The sequence below is a fragment of the Salmo trutta genome, chromosome 29 (assembly GCF_901001165.1).
Source record: "Salmo trutta chromosome 29, fSalTru1.1, whole genome shotgun sequence".
NCBI lineage: Eukaryota > Metazoa > Chordata > Actinopteri > Salmoniformes > Salmonidae > Salmo > Salmo trutta.
In genome coordinates this window covers 22,328,544-22,341,571 of record NC_042985.1, presented here as the reverse complement: position 1 = coordinate 22,341,571, position 13,028 = coordinate 22,328,544, and positions in this window count along the sequence as shown.

Sequence of the window (13,028 nt, the reverse complement as noted above, 5' to 3'; positions counted from 1 at the left end):
TGATGTTCTCATCATATTTGTGCCTCTTTGATGGTCCAACGTCCCTGTCTGTTGTTCGGTGCTTTCCCGGGTAAGGGGCAGTAGCTCTTCGGCTGCATCAGATTCACAACTGTCAGTGTCGGGGTGAAAACCTGAGGTAAGGCTGACCGAGACCCCCAGACGTTCCATGAACGCCCTCCAGACCCTCGACGTGAACTGGGGACCCCGATCAGACACTATATTCTCAGGCACCCCGTAGTGGTGGAAGACGTGTGTAAACCGGGCCTCCACAGTCTGTAGGGCTGTAGGGAGACCGAGCAAAGGGAGGAGACGACAGGACTTAGAAAAATGATCCACCACGACCAGGATCGTGGTGTTACCCTGTGAAGGAGGAAGATCGGTCAGGACGACCACGGCCATTGTGGAACGGGTAAGCGTTGTAACTTACATCTGGCCAGGTGCATCGGACGTGCACACCGAGCAGGAGGAAACATAAACCCTCACATCCTTGGCCAAAGTGGGCCACCAGTACTTCCCACTAAGACAGCGCACCGTCCGACCGATCCCAGGATGACCAGAGGAGGGTGACGTGTGGGCCCAATAGATTAGCCAGTCGCGGACAGCAGATGGAATGCACAGACGCCCAGCTGGACACTGGAGGCGAGCGGGCTCTGCACGTAACGCCTGCTCCCACACTACCGGCGCCACCAGGCAAGAGACGGGGAGTATGGGAGTGGGATCCATGGGCCGCTCCTCTGCGTCATACAGCCGGGACAATGCGTCTGCCTTAACATTCTGGGAGCCTGGTCTGTAGGAAAGGGTAAACACAAAATGGGTGAAAAACATGGCCCACCTTGCCTGGTGAGGGTTCAGTCTCCTCGCCGCCCGGATGTACTCCAGATTGCGGTGGTCAGTCCAGATGAGAAAAGGGTGTCTAGCCCCCTCAAGCCAATGTCTCCACGTCTTCAAGGCCTTTACGACAGCCAACAGCTCCCGGTCCCCAACATCATAGTTTCACTCCGCCGGGCTGAGCTTCTTCGAGAAGAAGGCACAGGGGTGGAGCTTCGGTGGTGTACCCAAGCGCTGAGAGAGCACAGCTCCTATCCCAGCCTCGGACGCGTCCACCTCCACTATGAACGCCAAAGAGGGATCCAGATGGGCCAACACGGGAGCCAAGGTAAACAGCGCCATCAGGTGACTAAAAGCCCTGTCCACCTCAGCTGACCACTGCAAGCGCACTGGGCCCCTCTTCAGCAGTGAGGTAATGGGAGCCGCTACGTGACCAAAACCCCGGATAAACCTCCGGTAGCAGTTGGCAAACCCTAAGAACCGCTGCACCTCCTTTACCGTGGTGGAAGTCGGCCAATTATGCACGGCTGCAATGCGGTCACTCTGCATCTCCACCCCTGAAGTGGAAATGCGATACCCTAGGAAGGAGACGGACTGTTGGAAGAACAGGCATTTCTCAGCCTTGACGTACAGGTCATGCTCCAACAGGCGACCAAGCACTCTGCGCACCAGAGACACATGCTCAGCGCATGTAGCGGCGTATATCAAAATGTCATCAATATACACCACTACACCCTGCCCATGCAGGTCCCTGAAAATCTCATCTACAAAGGCTTGGAAGACTGATGGCGCATTCATTAACCCGTACGGCATGACGAGATACTCATAGTGCCCAGAGGTGGTACTGAAAGCCGTCTTCCTCTCGGATACGCACCAGGTGTAAGCGCTCCTGAGATCTAGTTTGGTGAAGAAGCGCGCCCCGTGCATTGACTCTATCGCTGTGCCTATGAGTGTATCTCACAGTGATCTGATTCAGACCCCAATAGTCACTACACAGGTGCAGACCTCCCTCCTTCTTCTTCACAAAAAATAAACTTGAGGAGGCGGGTGAAGTGGAGGACCGAATGTACCCCTGACGCAGGGATTCAGAGACATATGTTTCCATAGCCTCCGTCTCCGCTTGTGAGAGGGGATACACGTGACTCCTGGGAAGTGCAGCGTCTACCAGGAGATCTATCGCACAATCGCCCCGTCGATGAGGTGGTAATTGAGTCGCCTTCTTTTTGGAGAAGGCGAGAGCCAAATTGGCATATTCAGGGGGAATGCGCACGGTGAAGACCTGGTCTGGACTCTCCACCGTAGTAGCACCAACGGAAACCCCTAAACACCTACCTGAGCACTCTCGCGACCACCCCGTGAGAGCCCTCTGTGGCCAAGAAACAGTGGGGTTATGACAAGCTAACCAGGGTAGGCCCAGCACCACGGGAAATGCAGGAGAGTCAATAAGGAAGAGACTAATTCTCTCCGTATGACCCCCTGTGTCACCATGCCCAAAGGCGCGGTGACCTCCCTAATTAACCCTGACCCTAATGGTCGACTATCTAAGGTGTGAACGGGGAAGGGCACATCCACGGGAACGATGGGGATCCCTAAACTATGGGCTAAAGCACTATCAATAAAATGCCCAGCCACGCCTAAATCGACTAGCGCCTTATGCTGGGAATGCGGGGAAAACTCAGGGAACATGACAAACACAAACATCTGTGCAACAGAGGACTCTGGGTGAGAATGGTGCTGGCTCACCTGGGGTGACATCAGAGCGCCCTGCCTGCTGCCTCGACTCCCAGAGGAACCAATCCGGCACCGACCGGCAGTGTGACCTCTACGGCCACAGATGGTGCACGAGCGGGAACCCCCTCCGGTCTCCCTGCACACCGCCCCTCCCAGCTCCATAGGTATCGGAGAGGGGGTGCGGGAGGATGAAACTACCAGACCCCGATCTGAACGTCCGCGAGTAGCCAGCAGGTTGTCCAGCCGGATGGACAGGTCCACCAGCTGGTCCACTGTGAGGGTGGTGTCTCTGCAGGCCAGCTCCCGACGGACATCCTTGCGCAGACTGCAACGGTAATGGTCGATCAGGACCATGTTGTTCCAGCCCGCGCCAACAGCCAGGTTCCTAAACTCCAGGGCAAACTCCTGGGCGCTCCTCGTCTCCTGCCTCAGATGGTAGAGGCGCTCACCCCCCTCGGGCGGGTGGTCGAAGACTGCCCGGAAACGGCGGGTGATCTCCTCAAACTGCTCCAACGCCGCATCTCCCTCTCTCCACACGGCCTTGGCCTACTCCAGGGCTCTCCCGGTGAGGCACGAGACAAGGCCGGACACCCTCTCACGGCCCGATGGAGCCGGGTGAACGGTGGCCAGATAGAGGTCTAATTGTAATAAGAACCCCTGGCAGTTCGCAGCCCCCCCGTCGTACTCCTGGGGCAAGGAGAGACGAATCCCACTGGGTTCAGGCGGGAAAGGGGTGCTCAAGAGAGACCCCGGTTGTGCTGGTGGAGGCGCTGGAAGAACTCCCTGTCTCTCCCAGCGGTTCATTGTCCGGACAACGCGATCCATGGCGGTACCAAGATGGTGAAGTAGTACTGCATGCTCCTGGACACACTCAATGGCCGGGGTACCTTCTCCTGCTGACTTCATAGTTCGGTTTCTGTAATGGGTGCGTGCTGGTGGCACTGAAGTCAGGCGCAGGAGAATGAACTTGGTATAAACGGAGTCATTTAATAAGTGCTCACAAAACTCCGAAAACCAAAATATACAAAATAATAAAAGTGGGTACAAAACCCGTTGCGCACCAGAACATAACTTGCACATACAAACAAACAATCACCGACAAGGACATGAGGGGAAACAGAGGGTTAAATACACAACATGTAATTGATGAGATTTGAACCAGTTGTGATGTAAGACAAGACAAAACCAATGGAAAATGAAAAATGGATCAGCGATGGCTAGAAGGTTGGTGACGTCGACCGCCGAACAACGCCGGAACAAGGAGAGGGACCGACTTCGGCGGAAGTCGTGACAGTCCATCCTAGCTGGGCTAACAACAAATGTAGTATTACTGATGCTAGCATTGGATGTGCTCGTGGAAGCAGAACAACTTGTGTCATCGACAGGTGCTGGTGTAGTACTGCTGGTAGAAACAGTACTACCAGTAGAGCTGGTATGTGTCTCCATGGACGTGGGCCTTAACTTTTTTTTAACCATTTATCAATTTTCGAGCAAACGGAATGAGCAGCAGCTACATTTGGCTACATACGGACCATTAGTGTAGTTCCCGCGAGAGAGTAACGGTTAATGTGATTGGATGTTAATTATTTGACAAGGCTACCTGTATTTGACATTGTGTTGTTATTTCGCTGAACTGTAGACCGTTTAATTTTTTATTTTTGGCAGTGAAACGAGGCTACTCAGGTGAGAAAAAACCCTCACCCATGTGTATAGCCCCGTTGGAAAATATAAATGGACTGTTTGAAAATGTGAAGAAAAAACCCAGTTTGGAAATACCTGCTCCACTCCAACTTTAGATAATTTCCTTTTTGTTCTATTCTTTGACAATACTGTTGTCCATTCATTTTCACCAACATTGCTCAACGCACTGCTCGATTCTAGCCCAGCATTCACTTCTGCCATATTCTTGAAGCCAAGAAACCTCTTCAGCCACTACCCGGACGAATACAGGGATAGTTTGAAGATGTGCACTCCTGCATTCCCTGGTTCTAGGTCTTAATCCAGCTACGAACTGGTCCACTTGGTACAATTGTGTGATACTCAGAAGAGACAATATAGCCATATTACCATAAAACTGTTTATATAATAGCCTCAGCGATGAGACTTGCATCATAATGGTTTTATAAAATGTATTAACCTCTCTGGGGTATGTGGGACGATTTCGTCCCACCTACGTAACAGCTACTGAAATTCCAGTGGCGCGATTTTTGAATCGTTAGAAATACTATTACTTCAATTTCTCAAACATATGATTATTTTACAGCTATTTAAAGACAAGAATCTCGTTAATCTAACCCCACTGTCCGATTTCAAAAAGGCTTTACAACGAAAGCAAAACATTAGATTATGTCAGCAGAGTGCCCAGCCAGAAAAAAATCATACAGCCATTTTTCAAGCTAGCATATCATGTCACATAAACCCAAACCACAGCTAAATGCAGCACTAACCTTTGATGATCTTCATCAGATGACACACCTAGGACATTGTGTTATACAATACATGCATGTCTGTTCAATCAAGTTCATATTTATATCAAAAAACAGCTTTTTGCATTAGCATGTGACGTTCAGAAAAAGCATAACCCCCGCAAACTTCCGGAGAATTTACTAACAGTTTGCTAAATTACTCACGATAAACGTTCACAAAAAGCATAACAATTATTTTAAGAATTATAGATACATTACTCCTCTATGCACTCGATATGTCCGATTTTAAAATAGCTTTTCGGATGAAGCACATTTTGCAATAATCTAAGTACATAGCCCGGCATTACAGGGCTAGCTATTTAGATACCCACCCAGGTCAGCCTCCACCAAAATCACATTTCCTATAAGAAAAATGTTCTTACCTTGCTTGTTCTTCATCAGAATACACTGCCAGGACTTCTACTTCAATAACAAATGTTGGTTTGGTCCCAAATAATCCATCGTTATATCCAAACAGCGACGTTTTGTTCGTGAGTTCTAGAATGCTTCTTCACGGTCTCGCGCATGGCGCATTGGCGTGTCAAAAATGTCTAAATATTCCATTACCGTACTTCGAAGCATGTCAACCGCTGTTTAAAACCAATTTTTATGCCATTCAACTCGTAGATTAGTGATAATATTCCGACCGGGAGTATGCATTGAGCCTAAACAGCCGAATAAAATTTCTCCTCAGAAGCGACTCATGCACGCGCATCATTCAAAGGTCCTCGGAGCAGCCACTTACAAAAGGTGATAATGTGTTTCAGCCTGAGGCTCCCTCGTAAACCTTCAGTTATTTCGCGGGTTCTGAGAGCCTATTGGAGCCCTGGGAATTGTCACGTTACAGCTAAGATCCTTACTTTTCAATAAAAAGATGCAAGACGCACGACTCCTTGTCAGACAGGGTACTTCCTGCTTGAAACCTTGTCAGGTTTTTGCCTGCCATAGGAGTTCTGTTATACTCACAGACACCATTCAAACAGTTTTAGAAAATTCAGAGTGTTTTCTATCCAAACCTGAACAATAATATGCATATTCTAGCTTCTGAGTTGGTGTAGGAGGCAGTTAAAAATGGGAACATATTTTTTCCAAAATTCTCAATACTGCCCCCTAGCCCAGACAGGTTAATAAGGATAAAGCTATTTGTAATACATTGAGATGCTATGTACTGATGTTAATGTGATATAATTGGATTTCTGTACCAAGCTTCACTCAGCCATCCGCACATCCCCCAAGGGACACAGACAGGACCTGGCGTCATTTGACAAGCCTGTTCTAGGGTCACCTATAAAACCCCCCACCCTGATTTACTTTCTCGAGACCAGGCCTCCACTCCATTTCGAGTGGGCCAGTAGGTTTTAACATCCAATTCCTCTACTGAAAGTGAACTATACCACGTGGTTAACTTTTACTATCGAGACCGACAGAATAAGAACAAGTCTTTGATATTAATTATTAGTCTGCAGCTAAGTAAATTATATCATCGAACGCAGAGACCAACGAAACAACCATTCTATGACGACATTAATGAATGTCGCTTTGAAAGATCCATTCTAACCGAGAGAGAGAGAGAGAGAGAGAGAGAGAGAACTCTCCATCAGAACGACGCTCGAACAAGGATCCCGACGACACTGAGCGTAAATATATATTGATTGCAATTGTTCCCGAATGAGTGAGCGTTCAATTGTCAATTGTAATATTAATGAACTCTGTAGGTGTGCATCCTCAGCTGACTTTTATGATCCCTTGTTCAACAGCGCGACCTGCCTGTTAGCCCATTAGGGCACATTACGCTACCAATCCTTTGTGACGATAATTACTGTTTGTATGTTTTCTGTTAATTACTTAGTGTAGTAAATAAATGATTTTAAGACAATTGATGTATGGATGATTTTAGTAAAGACTGGGTTCGTGCAGATACAACAATTTACGACGTTTGGAATGAGACTGAACGCGAGGTAAAATACACCATTTAAACCAGAAGATAATCGGCCTATATTATAATATAGGAAAGTTATATTATAATTTTTCTAACTTTGTAATCTGAATATTTTTCTTGGTGCCCCGATCTCCTAGTTAATTACAATTAAACGATTAATCAGTTTAATCGCGTGATAATAATTACAGGGAGTTAATTGATAAACATGTATTCAGTTTAATGGTACCCCAAAGACGGGACACATGATAACTGATGACGGAGCCAACATGGGAAAAGCCATGGAGATAAACAACTGGACAGGACTGCAGCGTTTCGCTCACCAGCTTCATCTAGCCAAAGTAGATTTATTGGCTTGTTAGCTACTTGGTGGCTACTAGCTAGCAAAACACCAGCAAATGCTAAGTGTGTTCTTCAGAACTGAGGTAAAATTGTAATATTTCACTAGAATTTCTGTGGAAATTTGACAACTTAGTTTTCACCAAACAAGAGGTATTTTCTTTATAACGTTTCAGAAAAAGAACTCCTCAATTCAGAGTAATTCGTGCCACTGTTTTTAGCTAGTTAGGTGGCTACCTTGCAAACCAAAATAGGTTATGTGAATGTTCCCAGAACATTTGTTAGTATTTGTTAGGGTTGCGGCAAATGTTCTCATAACACAACAACTGTCCAGTCCTTCCCAAAATACATTGTGTCTGTTCTTTAAAGGTTCCCTGAATGTTTCATTAGGTTGTGAGAAGAAAGTTATGTTAACATTGTGGGGATATGACAAGAAACAGGTTCCCAAAACACTAAAACTGTCCAGTTGTGCTGACATTCAGATCAGAGTGCACAAAACATTCCTACAAGAATGTTGACAGAACAGCCTTTCAGATTGATGTTCACGCAATATACATTTTACCTTGTCTTCAAAAACATTTAGAAAAAGTTATATTTAAGTTTTACCTAATATTACCACAATATTCTCAGCATGCAAATATGTAGCTCCTTTAATTTAAAGCATAAGAAAGAAGATTGGAATAGATCCCCATTATGTTTCTCTCCAGTTTTAAGGCAATTTCAATTTTATGACTGTATTTTAATTATGTTTTAAACAGCATTTTATCATGCAAACACAACCATAGGCTGTACATGTGGGGTTTGAACCTACAATGTTTGGTTACAAGCAAGGACTTTCATCCTCTGCACCACCAGGGAAGCTCACTTCGCTCTTATTTTTAGCCATGGCAGTATGGTCAATCAGGAATTCCATGCTTCCTTTTTAGCCTTCTTAAACATAACTAATCAAGGGAAATACTGGTATCTGGGTTATTCACCATCACTTCAACAATCCTCTGTATGTGCTGTGTAGTTCTGGGCCCATATTTACAAGGTATCTAAGATTATAAATTCTGATCTAGGATCACTTGCTTTTCAGATCACCATTACAATTTTATTTATTTTATTTATTTCACCTTTATTTAACCAGGTAGGCAAGTTGAGAACAAGTTCTCATTTACAATTGCGACCTGGCCAAGATAAAGCAAAGCAGTTCGACAACATACAACAACACAGAGTTACACATGGAGTAAAACAACATACAATCAATGATGCAGTAGAAAAAAATAAGACTATATACAATGTGAGCAAATGATGTGAGATAAGGGAGGTAAAGGCAAAAAATGCCATGGTGGCAAAGTAAATAAAGTATAGCAAGAAAAACACTGGAATGGTAGATTTGTAGTTTGAAGAAAGTTCAAAGTTAAAATATAAATAATATGGTGCAAAGGAGCAAAATAAATAAAATAAATACAGTAGGGGAAGAGGTAGTAGTTTGGGCTAAATTATAGATGGGCTATGTACAGGTGCAGTGATCTGTGAGCTGCTGGGAGGTTAGCATTTTCTGGGGGGCATGATGTTTATGCCTCTGTAACTTTCTCACTCATCACTAATCCCCATTCATGGTAGCATCCACATTAATGTAGATGTGTTTAGAAAGATATTCTATTATTATTTACAATAAAAGTGACTCCAAAATGACATTATTTACCATACATTTCTATTGGGCACAAAATAATCTGAAACACAACCAAAACAAACAGCAAATACATCCAACAAATGTGTCACAAGCTTGATGTAGTCATTGCGTGCTATGAATATGGGACCAAATACTTACATTTTTACTACTTTAATACACATATACTAAAACCAAAATATAAACACAACATGTAAAGTGTTGGTCCCATGTCCCATCAGCTGAAATAAAAGATTGCAGAAATGTTCCATATGCACAAAAAGCTTATTTCTCTAAAATGTTCACAAATTTGTTTACATCCCTGTTAGTGAGCATTTCGCCTTTGCCAAGATAATCCATCCACCTGACAGCTGTGGCATACAAAAAGCTGATTAAACAGCATGATCGTTACTCAGATGCACCTTGTGCAGGGGACAATCAAAGGCCACCCTAAAATGTGCATTTATGTCACACAACACAATGTCACATATATAAAGTTTAGAGAGAGCGTGCAAATGGCATGCTGACTGCAGGAATGTCCACCAGAGATGTTGCCAGCTAATTGAATGTTCATTTCCCTACCATAAGCCGCCTCCAATGTCGTTTTAGAGAATTTGGCAGTACGTCCAACCGGCCTCACAACCACAGACCACGTGTAACCACGTCAGCCCAGGACCTCCACATCCGGCTTCTTCACCTGCGGGATCGTCTGAGACCAGCTCCCCAGACAGCTGATGAAACTGTGGGTTTGCACAAGCAAAGAATTTCTGCACAAACTGTCAAACTGTCTCGGGAAAGCTCACCTGTATGATCGTCACCCTTACCAGGGTCTTGACCTGACTGCAGTTCAGCGTCCTAACCGACTTCAGCAGGCAAATGCTCACCTTCGATGGCCACTGGCATGATGGAGAAGTTGTCACGTCTGCTCCCGCTCTCCCCCCCCCCCCCCCTCGGCGCTTGAGGGCACCAGGCTGCCCTGCATCATGCAATCCTTCCATCCATTACGCACACCTGCCATCCCTCGTCACGCGCATCAGTGATATTGGACTCACCTGAACTCACTCATCATCTGTTTATTACCTCCCTATATTTGTCAGTTCCCTTGCTCTGTTCCCCGCTGCTGCATGAATTGTTTTTTTTGTTTGTGTTAATCGTTTGCTGACGCTGTTCCTGTCTCGTTCCATGTCTGTTCTATATTAAATGTTTGACTCCCCGTACTTGCTTCATCTCTCTAGCGTCATCCCATGTGACAGAAGTGTGCTCTTCACTGATTAACCCCGGTTTCAACTGTACCGGGGAGATGTCAGACAGCCTATATGGCGTTGTGTGGGCTAGTGGTTTGCTGATTGTGAACAGAGTGCCACATGGTGGCGGTGGGGTTATGGTATGGGCAGGACAACGAACACGATTGCATTATATCGATGACAATTTGAATACACATAGATGCTGTGACAAGATCCATACAAGATAATGAGTGGATTTCTGATCCATGCCCTTACTTTTTTTAAGGTATCTGCGACCAACAGATGCATATCTGTATTCCATATATTAGGGCCTAATGAATTCATTTCAAATGACTGATTTCCTCATATGAATTGTAACTCAATAAAGCATTTGAAATTGTAGCATGTTACATTTATATTTTTGTTCATACTTTTGGTGCATTAAAATTAGGGTACTATGTACCAAAAGTGCTGTAATTTCTAAACGGTTCACCTGATATGGATGAAAATACCCTCAAATTAAAGCTTTTTTTTAACCTTTATTTAAAGGCAAGTCAATTAACTTCTCTAGGAAAGGGGGGCAGTATTGAGTAGCTTGGATGAAAAACATGCCCAAAGTAAAATGCCTGCTACTCAGGCACAAAAGCTAGAATATGCATATAATCAGGCAAAAACCAGAGAAAAATCCAACCAGGAAGTGGAAAATCTGAGGTTTGTAGTTTTTCGAGTGATTGCCTCTCCTGTATACAGTGTCTGTGGGGTCATATTGCACTTTCTAAGGCTTCCACTAGATGTCAACAGTCTTTAGCACCTTGTTTCAGGCTTCTACTGTGAATGGGAAGAGAATAAGAGCTGATTCAGTCATGTGTCTGGAAAATTGGCATGATCCTGAACATGCGCACGGCCGTGAGAGCGAGCTGCCTTTCCTTTCAATTCTAAAGACAATAGATTTGTCCGGTTGGAATATTATTGCAGATTTATGATAAAAACATCCTAAAGATTGATTCTATACATTGTTTGACATGTTTCTACGAACTGTAATGGAACTATTTTGACTTTTCATCTGGACTAAACTCGCGCACTTAGTGAATTTGGAGTGCTGGACTAAACGCGCAAACAAAATGGAGGTATTTGGACATAAAGATGAACTTTATCGAACAAAACAAACAGTTATTGTGGAACTGGGAATCCTGGGAGTGCATTCCGATGAAGATCATCAAAGGTAAGTGAATATTTTTTATGTTATTTCTGATTTCTGTTGACTCCAAAATGGCGGGTATCTGTATGGCTTGTTTTGATGTCTGAGCGCTCTACTCAGATTATTGCAAAGATTGCTTTCGCCGTAAAGCTTTTTTTAAATCTGACACAGCGGTTGCATTAAGGAGAAGTTTATCTATAATTCTGTGCATAACACTTGTATCTTTTATCAAAGTTTATGATGAGTATTTCTGTGAATTGATGTGCTCATTCACAGTAAGTTTTGGAGGCAAAACATTTCTGAACATTACACGCCAATGTAAAATGGGTTTTTTGGATATAAATATTAACTTTATCAAGCAAAACATACATGTATTGTGTAACATGAAGTCCTATGAGTGCCATCTGATGAAGATCATCAAAGGTTAGTGAGTAATTTTAGCTGTATTTCTGGTTTTTGTGACGCCTCTCCTTGCATGGAGAATGGCTGTGTGGTTTTTCTTGTCTAGGTGCTGTCCTAACATAATCTAATGCTATGCTTTCGCCGTAAAGCCTTTTTGAAATCGGACAATGTGGTTGGATTAACGAGAAGATTATCTTTAAAATGGTGTATAATACTTGTATGTATGAGAAATTTGAATTATGAGATTTTTGTTGTTTTGAATTTGGCGCTCTGCTATTTCACTGGCTGTTGGTGGGGTGGGACGCTAGCGTCCCACATGTCCTAGAGAGTTAAAGTGGCGCACTGGTCTAAGACACTGCATCTCAGTGCTAGAGGCGTCACTACAGACAATCTGGTTTGAATCCAGACTAGATCACAACCGGCTGTGATTGGGAGTCCCATTGGGCGGCGCACAATTGGCCCAGCGTCATCCGAGTTTGGCCGGTGTAGGCCGTCATTGTAAATAAGAATTTGTTCTTAACCTCATAGTCATTGTATAATTTTTTTAAATATGTCACTGTCCCAATACTTTTGGAGCTCATTGTATGTGAAAATAATTTTAAAAAATTGGCTTTAAGACCACATACATCAAGGACAAGGTGGAATACATAAAGACCAGAGCAGCAGCAGCAGAGTTTGAGAGACTGCTGGCACAGCAGATGACAATCATGGCAGACACAGATGTATCAACACCGCAAAGCAAATAGGAGCAGAAGAAGGAGTTGATGCTGTTGATGCTAACAGTGAGGCAGATCCCCTGGAATGGTGGAGTGTTCATTAATTGAACATTCCGAGTGTGCAAACTGGCGAAGGAATACCTGTGCATTCTTGCCATTAGTACACCTTGAGAAAGGGCATTCAGCACTGGTGGCAATGTGGTGACATGCCACATCGCAGCACTGAAGCCAGAGACTGTTGATAGTCTACTTGACTTGTTTGAGTATTTTGAATTTGGTGGAATACTTTGTTATTATTCGATTGGAAGTTTTTCTTTCACACCTGTTGAAAAGCATTTGCAGTTTGAAGTTATTATTTTATTCAAAGATATTTATTTATACGGCATTAATACATCATAAGTTCTACAATGTTCTGCTCCACTGTCAGTTTTGTCCTCCTATAATTTTTTTGTTGAAGTTTGGTTGAACAGTATAAAGCAATCAGAACAGAGAAAGGAATGTAGACAAGATAGTTATGAAAGAGGTCAAGAAGTGGA